Here is a 17,466-nt window from a genome sequence, read left to right as displayed (position 1 = left end):
ATCTTAGTAATCTTTTAGAAAAATCTTCTCCTCTGAAACTACTGGGCCAAATTTAACCAAACTTGGCCATAATCATCATTGGGGTATCTAGTTTGAAAAATGTGTCCAGTGACCCGCCCAACCAACCAAGATGGCCGCCATGGCTAGAAATAGAACATAGGGGTAAAATGCAGTTTTTGGCTTATTACTCAAAAACCAAAGCATTTAGAGCAAATCTGACATGGAATAAAATTGTTCATCAGGTCAAGATCTATCTGCCCTGAAATTTTTAGATGAATCGGACATTCTGTTGTTGGATTGCTGCCCCTGCAATGGTAATTTTAAGGAAATTTTGCTGTTTTTGGTTATTATCTTGAATATTATTATAGATAGAGATAAACTGTAAACAGCAATAATGTTCAGCAAAGTAAGATCTACGAATAAGTCAGCATGACCAAAATGGTCAGTTGACCACTTTAGGAGTTATTGCCCTTTATAGTCAATTTTTAACCATTTTTCGTAAATCTTAGTAATCTTTTGAAAAATCTTCTCTGAAACTACTGGGCCAAATTTAACCAAACTTAGCCATAATCATCATTGGGGTATGTAGTTAAAAAAATGTGTCCGGTAACTCGGCCAACAAACCAAGATGGTCGCCATGGCTAAAAATAGAACATGGGGGTAAAATGCAGTTTTTGGCTTGTAACTCAAAAACCAAAGCATTAAGAGCAAATCTGAAAGGAAGTAAAATTGTTGATCAGGTCACGATCTATCTGCCCTGGAATTTTCAGATGAATCAGATAATCGGTTGTTAGGTTGCTGCCCCTGAATTGGTAATTTTGAGGAAATTTTGCTGTTTTTTTGTTATTATCTTGAATATTATTATAGATAGAGATAAACTGTAAACAGCAATAATGTACAGCAAAGTAAGAACTAAAAATAAGTCAGTATGACCAAAATAGTCAATTGACCCCTAAGGTGTTATTGCCCTTCATAGTCAATTTTTAACAATTTTCTTAAAATTTGAAGATTTTCAATAACATTTTCCACAGAAAGTACTGTTATAGATAGAGATAATTGTAAGCAGCAAGAATGTTTAGTAAAGTAAGATCTACAAACACATCACCATCACCAAAACACAATTTTTTCATGAATCCATCTGCAATGATCTGTGTCCATTGTTTAATATTCACATAGACCAAGGTGAGCGACACAGGCTCTTGAGAGCCTCTAGTTTGTTATTATCTTGAATATTATTATAGATAGAGATAAACTGTAAACAGCAATAATGTGTAGCAAAGTAAGATCTACAAATAAGTCAACATGACCAAAATTGTCAGTTGACCCATTAAGAGTTATTGCCCTTTTATAGTCAATTTTTAACCATTTTTTCTAAAATTTTAGTATTCTTTTAAAAAATCTTCTCCTCTGAAACTACTGGGCCAAATTAAACCAAACTTGGCTACAATCATCATGCAGGTATCTAGTTTTAAAATTATGTGGCGTGACCCTGCGAACCAACCAAGATTGGTGCCATGGCTAAAAATAGTACATAGGGGCGAAATGTAGATTTTGGCTTGTATCTCTGAAACCAAAGCATTTAGAGCAAATCTGACCAAGTTAGTTTGTTTATCAGGTCAATTTCTATCTGCTCTAAAATTTTCAGACAAAACAGACAACCTGTTGTTGGGTTGCTGCCCCAGAATTAGTAACTTAAAGGACATTTTGCAGTTTTTGGAAAGTTTGCTATAGCTTGCTATTGCTACTTTCCTCAGGCGTCAGTCTCAACTTCCGGTGAGACAGACTATCCCAATGTTCTGCTCCAAGATAATGTAGTACTAGTGATCGACTTCTGATTCATGGATACTTTGAGTTGCTACTCTTTCGAAAAGATTACAGCTTGAATAAAAAAGGAATGAATGTTCAACGACAATTCAGATGAATTTAGCTTCATATTGAAAATAAGTATCACAAACACTACTTTGCGGATCGGCCATTGGCTGAAGAGAAAATCAAAGAAATCTACGCGAGACAGCGTTTCATTCATGAATATTTCATGAATGAACATTTTCCAGCACTATTTTTTACTATGTACGATATTTACAACTGTTTATTATTGAATAAGTAAAAGCCCGAGTGCATCGAAAGAGTCCTGTATGCGAGAACAAGTTGATATTTGACAAAATTGTTGGATAATTGACAAGTGATAATGGTTTGATTTATTTTAACAATACACAGGTGATAGAATATAAAATAATCGATAATTATATGGCTTATGTCTCACGCCAAGGACGATTAAAGGTAAATACCGGCTTATAGAATTAATAGAAAAGTGCATTGTTTTTGTCAAACTGACATCGATCTGAAAGTTTTGATGCCAAAAATCATTTGAAAACTTTTAATTCGTTAAGTACTAGCTGTTTCACATTCCAATGTGGATATAAGGACCTTCACTCGTTCAGCATGTTCAAGTGGATCATACTGACAACAGAAAAAACATTGTCTTAATGACAATTAGTATCATAGCATCCGTATAATTTAAAAGCAACTGAGTCATCAACTACTTCTAAGAATATTATAGTTCAGTGTATCAAGACCGAGATCAAGCTAAAGACAAGTGCTGTAGAAATTATTAAAATGATTTAATAACATTTGTCCATGTACTAGCAAAATGACTTTCTTAGTGCTTAACAATGCAGTGGCGGATCCAGAACTTTTTATCCTCACTTTATTCCTGGGGCAGTATGATTTTTTAAGATTGACCTATAATTAATAATGTGTCCCCACAGAGGCAATGATTAAATAAATGGCTTAAAACAAAAGTCTCAAATGGCATTGCCTCAATGGCAATTACGCAGCAGCAACTAAAATGTGTTACAGGGTTATACATGTTATAAGCACCTCAGATCAAGATTGTATGAATCTAGACTAGTAGTGTATATAAACTTTTTTATTTCTGAGGTCATACTACTATTGTTATGCCCCCACCATATTGAGTTTTATCCTTGTTTTTTTCTGTAAGTATGTACGTCCCTTACTTGTACGTACGTCCATACATCCCAAAATTGATTTCTGTTCTCTTACTTTAGTTTGCCTGAACCAAATTTTATGAAACTTATACGCAACCACAAAACACAAGTCAAGTTTGAATTTTGTTGGCGTCACTTTTACCATTCTAGATGTAAAGGGGTGAAATTTTCAGTATACCCTATCAAGTATATATACCTTTATATATAAAACATAAACATAAAAACAGTCTTTAGATTTAGAAGTATAGATATATAAGAATGTGTCCCCAGTACACGCATGCCCCATCTGCACTATCATTTTCTATGTTCAGTGGACCGTGAAAATGGAGTAAAAACTCTAATTTGGCATTTAAATTAGAAAGATTATATCATAGGGAACAACTATAATACTAAAATGACGAGGTCCAATTTATCAGCCGTCATGGGGTAAAAACGACAAATCAAAGAATTCAATTTTATATATATCCGATATAGGACAATGGTGTTGATTTAAAAAAATTACAGCACTCTTCCACATAATTAATATTCACCTGTTACCTATTACTTATCGGTACGTTTCTCATCTGACAGGCGCACCACCAAACAGTGTATTTTGGATTTTGCCATGTACACGGGTCATAGTCACAGGGTTGACACTACTAAATTCAATCCTTGTCAAATTGTTCCCTATTGTAGTATTTTAAGCAGTAAGACTTTCTAAGATGACAATACGAGTACTAAAAATCTGGACTTAAAATAAGGTGTATAGGTACAGTTTTCAATTTGTTAGCGGGCATGACATAAAACAGCGCCGCGAATCAAAGAATTCAACTTTATTTATAACTAAATTAATAAATATAGGACAATGCTGTTGATTAAAAAATACCCCATTCCAGGACCTTTTGTTTTCAATTAATATTACCAATAATTGATAAGTTCCAGGTCGACGGGTTCAAACAGACAGATTTTGAAAGCAGAGAACACTGTGCATCTTATAATCGGCATGACTTTATCAGATGGCAATCCCAATACTAAAATAAGGCGTAGGCATAGTTATATACTTTAATTCAGTCACAGACCCGCGATATCACGGGTGTGTTTTAGTGTGTACTAAGTTTCAAATTGATTGGACTTCAACTTCATCCAAAGCTGCCTTGACCAAAAACTTTAACCTGAATGAGACAGACGAATGGACGGAAGGACGGACGGACGAAGGGACGCACAGACCAGAAAACATAATGCCCATAAATGGGGCATAAAAAGTGATTTTTGGAAATTGCTGGCAAGACAATGGTTTAGTTTAAAAAATCAAAACAGCATAGGCGGATCCAGGGGGGCCCTGGGGGGCCCGGGCCCCCCCTTTCGTGGGAAAAATTTGGTTGATTATATAGCGAATCATTGAAGCATGACTGGAGCAGGCCCCCCTTAGATCAGTCAGCGGGCCCCCCCTTAGGAAAAGTTCTGGATCCGCCACTGAACAGTGATTTAAATACATATTTAAAATAATACACGTCAATAACCTATTTGAAATAATACACATATACAGTTGCAAACTTTCCAGTGGTGCTATCCAGCACTTTGATTGGTTATTATCTTGAATATTATTATAGATAGAAATAAACTGTAAACAGCAATAATGTGAAGCAAAGAAAGATCTACAAATAAGTCGACATGACCAAAGTTTTTAGTTTACCCTTAAGGAGTTATTGCCCTTTATAGTTATTTTTATGCCCCACCTACGATAGTAAAGGGGCATTATGTTTTCTGGTCTGTGGCTCCGTTCGTCTGTGCATCCGTCCGTTCAGATTAAAGTTTTTGGTCAAGGTAGTTTTTGATGAAGCTGAAGTCCAATCAACTTGAAACTTAGTAGACTTGTTGCTTATGATATGATCTTTCTAATTTTAAAGCCAAATTAGACTTTTTACCCCAATTTCACGGTCCACTGAACATAGAAAATGAAAGTGGGAGTTTCAGGTTAAAGTTTTTGGTGTCAATGTAGTTCTTTTTAAAAGGACTTGCTACAATTCCCTTTCTTTTATTTATTTATATCTTATAATTTGTTTGTTTACGTACTGAGAAGTGCCATGATACTTATTGCCCTTTGAGAAAGGCATTATTCAGCAGGTGTTAATATACATGTTATTGCACACTCTTAGTTATAACTGGAATGATGTCAGACCTCTAACTTTTAGGGAAGGGAAAAATAAGAAGGGACACATCGGAAGTCTGTCCTAGTCATATAACTTAGGCAGCAATGATAGGAGATATATAGTCAATACTGCCAACATACTTAACTTGTAAAACAGCCTATTATTGATAATTATTAACCAACTAACTACATTATGTATAGAAATGCCCATGTTTTATAAAAGGAAAGTTTCGACAACTGGTCATTATGAATGAAGAATTAGCTACAGACATGCATTAGAAAATCACAGCTATGCATTATAATTAACACGAATGGAACATTGGTTGAATCAAAATGTCGCTTAAATAAGTGGCAACTTTTTTTTTTTAACTTAATATCATATAAAGAAAGTTTAAATGATGTTCAGTGTTTTGTAAGGTCTAATGACTTGTAATGGAAATCTGTGATTTAGTAATGCACATTAGTCTCAGGTCCAATACAGCTAACCTTGAATCTAAAACAGGGCCAGTGCAGAAACAGCTTATTAACACTATAATATTTAACACTGTTTTCTTCTATTTCAGGATTTTATCAATCCAATCAGTGGCCATTCCCAACCACACACTATTAAATTTGTCCTTGGAGATGATGGAAAATCAAAATTCTTGTACAAGAAATGGGCAAATGATAAAGTAAGTGATGTATAACTGTATTAAGGTTTTCCATGGTATAGGCCTGCTGACTGCCTTAAACTTGTAAAAAGGGGGCCAGCTTCAGTCATGCTTCAGTGATTCCCTATAAAATCAACCAAATTTTTTCCAGGTAAGGGCCCCCCCTCTAACTTGCCTCTGATAATGAATAAGTAAAAGAAAACAACAGTGCAAAGCTTGAAGCATATAATGTACCATTACACAAACATGTTTTCATTATTTATGTTATAAATAAAACTCTATGGAAACATTTTGTCTTAGCAGAGAGTTTTTACAGTCAGTAGCTTTTTTACAAATAATAATATAATTGATGCAATTTGACAGTGAAATACCACACTTGCAAGTATAAAAAAGAAGATGTGGTATGATTGCCAATGAGACAACTGTCCGCAAAGAGACCAAAATGAATTTTTTAATTTAAATTTTGCAATTGTTTGATTTATCAACTGTTTATTACTTAGGTTTGGTGTGAGTGTAATGGTTCTGAAAGAAATATACTGAAGGCTATTCCAAACACATGTCCATCAACTGATCAGAATCTTAATAAAGGGGAGATAACTTTACTTTATCTACATAAACCAACATAATAAGCATTATGTTCTAAATTACTGTGTTCAAACGAACATAAAGTATTTATGTGCTAAATCTCTCTAGGTTTTTGTAAAGCATACATATCTGAGCACATTCAGATATGTACCTTTATACGATAAATTCATAATAGAAAACTAAATACATATTTAGGTATTGTTAGGCGCAATGACCATCTCGACGCACAAAGAAAGCAAACTTGACATTAAGTACATATCATATACCAAGATTTTGAGATACTGACAAACGCTTCTGTAAACTTTCTAATACATAGCCGTCTTTAGCTTGATCTGATTTCCACCAACCATGCATTTTAAATAACCTATCTTAAATATTGTTTTGAGCGGCAGCTGTAGCACCACCTGATCTAAAACTATGTAGACCAAAATCTTTAGAGTTACAATCAATCTCGAATAATGCACATTTAATTAATTCTCTCGCTCTGTTATATGACAGACTATAGTTTTTCTTCCTAAGAACAAAATTCTGTGATTTTTTCAAGAATGACAAAGGTCTAAAAATATACATATCAGAAGATAAGTCAATATTTGCTTCTCTTAAGGTAGATACATGGTATACTGCCATCTTGGATTGTACAATCACAATACAAAATCGGTCTAGTTATTTGCCCAAATCTTCAAATTTTGAGACAGATTTGCAATTTAATGGTTAGACTGTTTATTTATACAAGAAAAACTTGGCGATTTATTGTATTATCCAAAATATTTAAACAAATATCATTTTCTATTGTTGTAAGAATCATTTCTTTCAAAGAACCATTTAAGGGGAGATAACTCTTTTAGTGAAAAAAATTATACTGGACTAATAGGGATTTTTTTTAATTTATGCTTGTAGCAAGAAAACATGTTCGGTGACACCATTTTTTCTTTTTATTTTCTTAAAACATGTAATAAAATCTTCTTACAATTTATTTCAAAATTCTATTTCGTAGAACTTTTTTTATGAACAATCTAACCAAAATTAGGTTGAAAAATAGCACGGTGACCCATACTTTTTATTATATTTTTGAAAAAAACATAGTAAAATCTTCATTTTGGCAAATTATAAGAAAACTCTGTCTCAAAAAGTATATACTTATGATCTACCTTAAATAGCAGTCTAATATTATACATGGACATTGTGGAGTGTCAAGCTTTTGTATCAATACATGTCTGCCTTTCCTGTAACAGTCTCTTCTCAATAAAAATGTCTATATATTGATTACAAACTGAAATGTGCTTTGCTTTTATACTACAAAGTTCTTGATACCTTAAAAATTCGGTATAAGATAGTGCACACATTGTTAATAGGCGTAAATCTTTAAGAGAACAACCAACTGAATTGTACTTTGAAAATAATTTGATCATAATATCAGAAGTTACTGGACTCTTTTTCTCTATAGGTCTGTTTAATTTTCTTCTTGATGCTTCTATGATCAATCTTACCATTTCAGAATACATGGATTAGCTACCCCAGCAAGATTATGTGCCCATTTAATTCCATAAAAAGCGGATTCTATAATGCTATAATGATTAGCTGATTGCATTAAATTTTGTAAATATAGACCTACATATAATTCTTGAGAGGGTAAAACACATTTAATTTCAGAGTATTTTCCAGTCCATTTAACGAATCTCTGAAAATATCCAGCAATTTTTTCTACTGTAGATTTTGCACGAGCATCAAGTACACCTTGTCATAATTTGAGTAACATTTCCAATAGCTGGTGAGAAGGAAATTATTTTTACACATAATTTAGCTAATAATCTAATTTTAACTTTAAAAGCTTTCGACAGAATTACATCAATCAAATTGATAAAATTTTCTATTTTAATTAACGGCAACTCCATCAAAGAACTTTTCAAATTCCAAGTGAAACCAAGCCAAACTAAAGTTTGAACAGGTGTCCATATACACTTGTCCTTGTTAGGAACAAAACCTGATAATATCAAATCGTTTTTGACCCTCACAGATTGTTCACAACAAGTCTTTTCAGTCTCCGCTAAACATAAGCCATCATCTAAATACACTGTAATTTTTATACCGTCTGTGTGCAGTGAGCAATTAAAGGTCTTACAACTTTAGTGAATACGTACCCCGCTGAACAGAGGCCAAACGGCAAAACTGTAAAAACAAAATATTTTACCTTTCACCAAACTTCCAAGAAAACCCCAAATACTTCTGATGGTTGGGGAAAATGTTTATGTGATGATATCCTGCTTTTAAATCATAGGCAAAACCAAAACAATCGCTTGTCAAAAACTGACTGGCAGTTTTCCAGTCCTCAAACTTAATCTTACTATTAACAACTTGCTTGTTTACTTGTCTCAAGACTAAAATTAAACAACCTTTACCTGATGAATTAATCGATACAGTTAACGGGTTAACAACATGCGGTCTGTTCGATACCTCTTTTATCAAGCTAGCATCAATTAATTCTTGAACTGCCTTTTCTACAAAATCTTTATGTTCTAAAGCAGATTTATTACTTCTTAGCAAAACACTCTCTAGTTCATTAATTAAAGGTATTTTATAACCATTCTCAATTAAATCTAAAAAAAACTTTGAAGCATTAATATTTTTCCAAAAATCCAAAGAATTTTTCAGTCTATTTTTAACATTTATACAAGAGGTACTGGATTCCATACCTGTCAACTGACCCGTATTCTGCGGGTGTGACCTGAGATTTTCACAATTCTGAGGGATCACCCGGGACACCCGCCGGGTCATTGAAAAACCCAAGAATTCTGAAAATGACCCGTTTTCACCCGTATTTCTTAGCCTTGAGATTGATTTCAAAAGTAATATTCCTTTGAAATACCGGCAAATTCGTAATACTTCCATGAACAGGAAGTTCATCTACCTGTGTAAACTGTTAGATTAAGTTGCCCATTAAGTGCATGGCTTCACTTGACAGCTTTGGTGTCAAACACACTGTTAATTAATACCAATTACCTTAGCTTTAAGGTCGTAAATAAATTGCACTGTTGTTTTACAAACATATTTCACCTAGATTTACTTCCCCTTTTTTGTCACCATTCAAAATTATTCCTTATATTTACGTTTTTGGGGTGAAAAAGATTAAATCTTAAAAAAATAAAATTCAAATACATATTGAAATATAACTTTTCATTATTTTTATACCTTTATACAATTTAAAAAAAAAGTTGAAAATTATTTTGTTCAACTATACTTCTTTTAATTGTATTACTATATTTTATTATAAGTCTAATTTCAATTGAAATTTAATGATGTGTTTTATGGCTGAATAGCTGGTTTCAAACATTATAGAATTACTTATGGAAAATATATCCTAGTATTTGGTGTGTGAGGTTGAATTACATCACCACGATGAGTAAAGAACATAAGACTGTGACACAAATTTATAAAAATCTTTTAAAAGTGCAATGAAACAATAATTAATCAGACTTAAAATTACTTAACCAAGTAAACATGCATTGATGTTTTGGTAACTTTGATTTAAATTATAAGAAAAATGTACAATAAATACTGAAATTCAGCTCGAAAAAGTTCGTACGCATTATGACCTGAGATTTGATTCTTCAGTGCAGGTCATAACCTGCATTTTCATCGTCACAGGTTGACAGGTATGGGATTCATAATCATAAAAAGAGTCAAAATTGTCTACATTCTGTACCTTAAGAATATCTGGACATCTCTCAGTAGGGTGGTCCTCTGGAAGCTGCTGAATTTCCCCCTTTTTGGCAGTCTTTAGCCCAATGTCCATACAGACCACAATTGTAACAGATGTCCCTAGGTCTGTTCTGACGAGATGTGATGGGGGCGGAGGCCCCCTTGCCATAAAAGGGCTGTTGCTGTGAAAAACCTCCATTATTACCATTGTGAGCATTACTTGACAGACCACCAGCAGATTCCACGGGCCTTTTCTTTATGTTTTGACGCTTATTCTGCTTCACGGTTTTCAATTTCATTATGCTCTGCCATCAGCTGCTCGAATACGCTTCTCATCCTCTCAGTCACTAGCCACGTTATCATTCAAATACTCTTCGACAGTTTTCCAACCACCTTCAGATTTATTCGCTGTACGAATCAGCTTATTCCTTTTCTTCAAAGATTTCCCCGATTCTTTCAGCACTTTGACGGCCTTCTCATATCTCTGGTGCTCTATACAGTCTACAGCAATATCAATATTGTCCAACATATCAGAATTTAAGTCAAACTGAACTTTGTTACCCTTGAACTTAAAGGAACTCTCAGATTTCTGTACCTTTTGGCAAAATCATGTGTGGTATCTGCAAAATTTCTCTAGATTCCCGTCAACTTTCTGGAAAAATAGGTTTTCATCAACGACAACAAATCAGCATTTGTAATTTCATCAGAGTCAGCTTGACACGGCAGCTCTCAGGGGCGTAGCTAGGTATTCTTTCAACTGTAGGCACAAATCGGCAGGGGGTCTGGGGCCGCTGAAGGCCTCCAGCAGGTCCAGGGCAGAGCCCTGGTAGGGGGTTCAGGGGGGGCCAAGCCCCCTTCGGAAAACGGATTTCAGCGTTTTGGCTGCAAAATTTTATGCACAAAAATATGATGAAAAAATTGAAGAATTAAGAATAATTTACCATAACATCTGAATGGTGAATTAAATAAAGCAGTACAATTGGAAAATCAAATATTAAAAAAAATATTTACAATATGTACTGCCAAGCATAGATCAGTGTATCCCTTTAATTAAGCAGTACACCCTGTTTGGTATTTTCAAATCTATTCCAATATGATCGATATATACGTTTAACTTAATTGATAGTACATATTGACGATCCTTCATTAAAAAGATAGGCACGTGCACTTTAACACTGATATTACTATTAAATAACACTATCATTTTGGCTAGAAAGACATCAACCATCAATCATTTGATTCTTAAACCTTCACCCTAGCCACACAAAACACATACACACATAATCGATGCCAATGCAAAAGTTCTAACGTAACAAAATTCAAGAAATTCGTATTTCTTTATATCCCGCTCTACTGTAAAATTGCTACCTGCTTAGGAATTTGAATAATTGTGGTCATTAGACGTAGATCTGAGAGTACTCAAAACTACTGGAAGCTATTTGATAGGGCCTAAAATAAAATATTGTTTGTTTCCCCAATCCCGACCGACCCTGCAAAAATGGTGCTACTCATAAAATTTTATTGTCAAAACTAAGTCAAATATTTTTTTATTCATTTCTGATTTTCAGGCTTGCTGGATCGTCCGACAATGTTCAAGCTTTTTGGAAAAATAAAATTATTTCCCAACCTACCTACCCACACCTGGCTCAGCAGGGTCGGGATTGGGGAAACAAACAATATATTAATCTAGGCCTAGATTGATTTTTAAACATCCAGTGTAAAATATTTATGCAAGTTTAGAACAAAAAAAAAAAAACAAAAAACAAATTGATTATCTACAATAAACACAACAGGGAGCTTAGTCCTGTAATCATGGTAACAGGTGTTGTACAGGACGAAGGTCTTGAAATTTGAAAATGCCATGCATTGGAAAGTGAGGGATTATTGGATAAGAGCAGAAACTTTGCCTTTCAGTAGACCAACTACGAACTCCTCAAAGAGTGGCATTCTCTCTACAACTAGGCATAATATTAAATTTCCCCATTCTGACCAGACGTGACTACGTATTTATACATCCTGCACAGCCAAACGGACGACCAATATTGGCAAGTCGGATGAAGACAAAGTGGAAAGCTAGTTGAAAACTAGTAACAACTTATTAAAAATTCATGTGTCTAAGTTGAGGTTCATGTTTTTGTTTTTGTTTTTGTTGATAGAATTGAAATGATCTGAACCAAAGTTCTAGTTTATAGTTTCTATATAAGGTACACACATAAAAAACATTCAATTCTATCCAATATTCCATTCACTAAGGACAAGAGACTAGTGTACACATGACATTCGATAATTAGAGTTGTGACAACTTCACTGGAATTCATGTACATATAACGTTGTTTATTATTTTTTTTAACAAAAAAAAAAAATATTTGTGAAAAAATTATGTGTAGGCACGTGCCTAAAGTGCCTAACGGCAGCTACGCCCCTGGCTCTACACCTTCCATATCAGGTAGGTTATCAGGCTCGATATCAGACATAGTGAAATTAAACTTCAATACAAAAGAAACGTGCGACAATGGTCACTGCCCAAACCTCGATAGTTAAATCTTGTGCAAACTTTCATTATATACTGACAACCAAAACTGGTTTACAACCATTTTGAAATCTTACTATAAACAACTTGCTTGTTAAATTACATACTTCAAAAATCATACGCGAACCGCACATGAATATATTTAAAAACTGTGTATCTGATTAAGAATGACATTTTGATCTGGTGTCACAGCAATTCAAGACTGCATAATTTTAAAAGAAAATGTTGATAGTTGCTTTATTTCTATTGAATTTTAATTGAGACCTCCTTCTATCCCTCAATTCTGTGACAATAGTTGGTCTCTTTTTCAGTTTACTACCCAGTGCTTTGATGATATTGGATCAACATACCAAGTATCATTAAGTTCTGTATCCAGTCCCAGAGATAGAACAATGTCTTTGAAATCAATAACACCATCCATCAACAGTGCATTCAGTGGACTAGTATCGTCTAATTCCACACCAGTTTACAGTAATATTGTAGGTATACTTAAAGTTATTATAGCTTTTCCACCATTTTACTAAGAGATTATGGGTTACCAGTACATTTGAATTCTAATATCATTATTATTAATATATTTTTATGCAAATCTTAGCAAACAAGGCAAATTAATTAAGTTTGGATTACTAATACCCCGAAAATAAAATAAAACGAATACTACATCATGATTTTTGAAAAAAAAATTGAAGTATGGGAAATTAAATTAAATGTTATTTTGAGAATAACTGATGTCAAGATATAAACTTCTATATAACGGTATAAACACATGCAGTTGTCTTACAAGCATCAACCTTTCTAAATACATATAGTGTAATGATATGATATTTCACATTTCTAATTCGCTAATTCTATTTTAGACTTAAGGTATATGTAGAGCATGCTCTCAGTGCCAGTACCAGAGTACAAAACTCGAAACACCAAATCCATCTGGAATTTGTCAGAAAATTGTTTTTTTATTTGCTTTTTCTTTAATTTTAGAAAGACACAATTTAAAAAAAAAATTAACATTAATTGTATGACCTACAATTTTTGATAATAGTAATACATGCTTTTATACTCGTATATTACTTTTTCTTCATATATAAGTGTTCTATGTTACCTGTGTTATATGTTTTACTTCAGTGGAGCCATCCTGGTGACGTATCCCAATCAAATGTACAAACCTCAGCTTTCAAACCAAAAACTTCTGAATCAATAAATACAACCAGCTCTTTCAATCATAGATATAACCCAGACAATTTTGAAAATGATTTCAAAAGAGGTGATGGTAGAAAAGCGAGTATTGAACATGACAATAAAATAGACAACTTTGAAACAACCGTCAAAATAGATGTTACAAAAATAGAATGTGTCGAAAAGGATTATGGAATAGATAAGGTTAAGATTAATGACAATGAAAGTGATGTAAATGATAAAAACACACAATGATAAAAAGAGAGAGAAAGCAGATGACGTTGAAAATGACATCAATGAAGATGACGTTGAAATGGATCATACAGATTCAGATCATTCGGATCATTCAGATGAATTCAGCTTCCCTCCATTGTCTGAAATTGCTCAAACTGATGACCAACCTAGTCTTTACCAAGATCCTGTCAAAACTGTGATAAAAAAATGTCGTACATGAGGAACCACAACCTATTAAAACTGTACCATATTCAGATTCAGATCAAAGTTAAAATGTTGGGAACATAAAAACTGCCAGTCCAAAACTTATTAAGCCAATTGCCCATAAACTTAAAGCATAACTGGCTGTAAGGTCAATCTCCTCGTGTAGCAATGCAAGTTCAAAGGTTAAGAAAACAGCTGTCCTACCTGTATCAGGTTCAGTTCTGGATATAGTTGTCATTTTACAAAGACTAGTGGAATTCAGTCAAACGTTATGTCAGTCATTTGTGCAGAGTGTGTGGAAATTACATGAAACAAAAATAAAGGTACAGTGATTCATATAGATATGTATGAATAGTTTAGGTGCCAACCATTCATCTTTTTTGTTTGTTTGGGGATGGTCAAATTTTCTTTAAAATTAAAAATGGTTTGGTTCAAAATTTCTAGTAAAAAGATAATTATTCCAGAAGGAAAGTGAATAAAAGGTTAGGTTCAATAGTACAAAATGTAAAATGTTGGGGAGAGGGGTAAATAAATACAGCAATGAGTTAGAAAAAAGAAGAAGGTCTTATTTCTGTATAACAACAACAAAAAAATGACTGAGTAGGAATATTTGTTGGTTCATAAAAAAAACCTTTCCCTGCACAAAACATAAATGGTGTCTTAAAACACAAAAGAAGATATATTAAAAGATAAATGTTTGGTATTTGATGAAGATTTTTTTTTATCTTAAATGATATGAACTTCGCTAGTTATTTATTTTCAATTATAATATTTATTGATAGCAAATTGTTGTCCTAAAATAGGTTGACTAGATACTTTTAACAATCATTTTTCTTCTCTTTTTTTTTTTAAATCTCAATCAAATACTTTTGCTATAAAACATGTACGGATTAATATTTATTTTGTAGTTGATGAATAACATTCTTCACTTGTATGCAAATAACATTTTATGTTTTGACTTGTGTGAAACTACAAATAGTGAGGCAAGGAAGTTGACTGGTTCCTTGGTGAGTATCTTTACTCTTCATCTACCAGTTTATTAAAATCCATCTACCAGTTTATTTTAAAAGCCAATAGAAATTAGGGGGGAAAATGCTTGTAAAGCATGTCATTACAAACTATCATGAAACATTCATAACCTCAACATTTTCTTTCCAATTTTTGTGGATTGAAGAAAAACTATTTTCTTGGTTTTCTGATTTAGAGATTTTGCAGAAGTTTGCTTATAAGCCTATTGAAATTTTATTTCATTGAACATTTAAATTATTGTTCACCTATATCCAGGAAATCTCTGAAAATTAGTATTCCACTACCTAGGAATAATAATGAATCTACAGTATCATCAGTCAGGGGAGTTACTTGTACAAGTGATTTTTTAAATCACTCCTTTACATGATTTTTTGGTTTTGCATAGAAACATAGCGATCGGTAAAGAAAATTGAAATTTGAATTTCCCGCAATTCGTAGCTCGTTGTAATTTCGCGAGATTACGCGGCAACCACATGGTTTTCAGAAGATTCAGAGGGAAAAGAGTGTAAACATTGACGAGGTAAGACGTTTACAAATATTGATCGAAAATGACTAAAAATAGCTTCGAAATATAAATAGTCTGGGGATTTTACCAGATTTTTGCTGATACTGGGATTATTTTTCCGATAAACTTCAACATTTAAACTACATTTTGACGTTGAAAAATATACGTACTCTCGATTGAAATGTAAGTACTCGCGTGGTTTGAAAGTTGGCCCTTCTGAAGATTGGGAATCACGTCAATGCGTGATATTTTTTATTCAGATATAAAAGATCATTCCTGCAAGTGATTTTTAGGAATGTAATTAACTTTAAGGGGGTTAACTCCGGATGACTTAAAACTTTCAAACAATTTCCCCATGCATGTTAATGATGTTTTTCAGAATTTTTGGCACAATATTATAAATTATTATCAATATATATATAATCATTAAGTGTTTTCTTTTTTATAATAATTTCACACTGCAAACGGAAATATTGAATATTTATTTGATAAATACAGACTTAAATAAGCAGATCTTTATGACTAAACTTCCTAACAACTAATACATGTACATGTAAAATGCAAGATGATTTTTTTACCATAGATTGTAAACAAATAATTTACACATCTATTTCCAAGTGTATTTTTTAAAATAGTTTATTACATGCAGTTGTATAAAGTGTGCATATCATATACTATGTGTTTCAGGAAAATAAACAAATAACGGTTGCAAATTTAGACTACATGATTATACCTTACAGTTACTGCATTAGGTAAGCATTAAATGCTCTATCAACTATTATGCATATTTCATATATTTTGTATTTGTGGTTTTTATTGATATAACAATCTAACCTCCAGATTTATGCATGTTATATTAAATTATTAAACATTGACAGTAAGATCATTTGTACCATCATAGCAAAAAAATTAATCACTCTGTGCAGTGATTAAGAATCATTTGTACAAGTGATTTACATCATTATTTATTCTGGTCTAAACGGTTTTCTTTCTGTGAATAATGTATTAATAGTATATATATATATAATTTGAAACAATTTTTCTAAAAGAGGGGTCCACTTATATCTCACTATTTTTATTAATAAAGAGGATACAAGTCCAGAAATATAACAAAATTCTTGGACATGTTTTGACCATGTAATAATGACCTGACAACACTTAATTAGTATGGCGTTCATTATCGCTGAACTAGTTATTGCTCATTGTTGAAGGCTGTACGGTGACCTATAGTTGTTAATGTTTGTGTCATTTTGGTCTTTTGTGGATAGTTGTCTCATTGGCAATCATACCACATCTTCTTTTTTATATAGTCTATCAATTATTATGCATATTTCATACATTTTGTATTTGTGGTTTTTATTGATATAACAATCTAATCTTCAGATTTATGCATGTTATATTAAATTATTAAACATTGGCAGTAAGATCATTTGTACCATCATAGCAAAAAAATTAATCACTCTGTGCAGTGATTAAGAATCATTTGTACAAGTGATTTATATTATTTAATTTTAATCACTCTGTGCAGTGATTAAAAATCATTTGTACAAGTGATTTACATCATTATTTATTCTGGTCTAAACGGTTTTTTTTCTGTGAAGAATGTATTAATAAAATATATATATATAATTTGAAACAATTTTTCTAAAAGAGGGGTCCACTTATATCTCACTATTTTTATTAATAAAGAGGATACAAGTCCAGAAATATAACAAAATGTTTGG

The 17,466-nt window shown here is 32.7% G+C and overlaps 1 protein-coding gene across 3 annotated transcripts in view; it reads left to right on the top strand.

Annotated features, from left to right (window-relative positions):
- LOC143072521 (uncharacterized) overlaps positions 1-17,466 on the top strand; it is a 56,460-nt gene that overhangs the window by 17,707 nt on the left and 21,287 nt on the right. For 2 of the 3 annotated variants that reach the window (XM_076247493.1, XM_076247494.1), the window contains 4 exons: positions 5,700-5,807; positions 12,909-13,080; positions 13,720-14,531; positions 15,117-15,215. The gene's annotated coding sequence lies outside the window, so the exon portion shown is untranslated. Of the gene's footprint in view, positions 1-5,699; positions 5,808-12,908; positions 13,081-13,719; positions 14,532-15,116; positions 15,216-15,260; positions 16,495-17,466 lie in introns of those variants that run through there. The other variant, XM_076247495.1, reaches the window with a different exon arrangement.

This window comes from Mytilus galloprovincialis, chromosome 4, assembly GCF_965363235.1.
Source record: "Mytilus galloprovincialis chromosome 4, xbMytGall1.hap1.1, whole genome shotgun sequence".
In the NCBI taxonomy this organism is placed as follows: Eukaryota; Metazoa; Mollusca; class Bivalvia; order Mytilida; family Mytilidae; genus Mytilus; species Mytilus galloprovincialis.
Note: the sequence above shows the minus strand (reverse complement) of the source record. Positions and strands in the feature narration are given on the sequence as shown.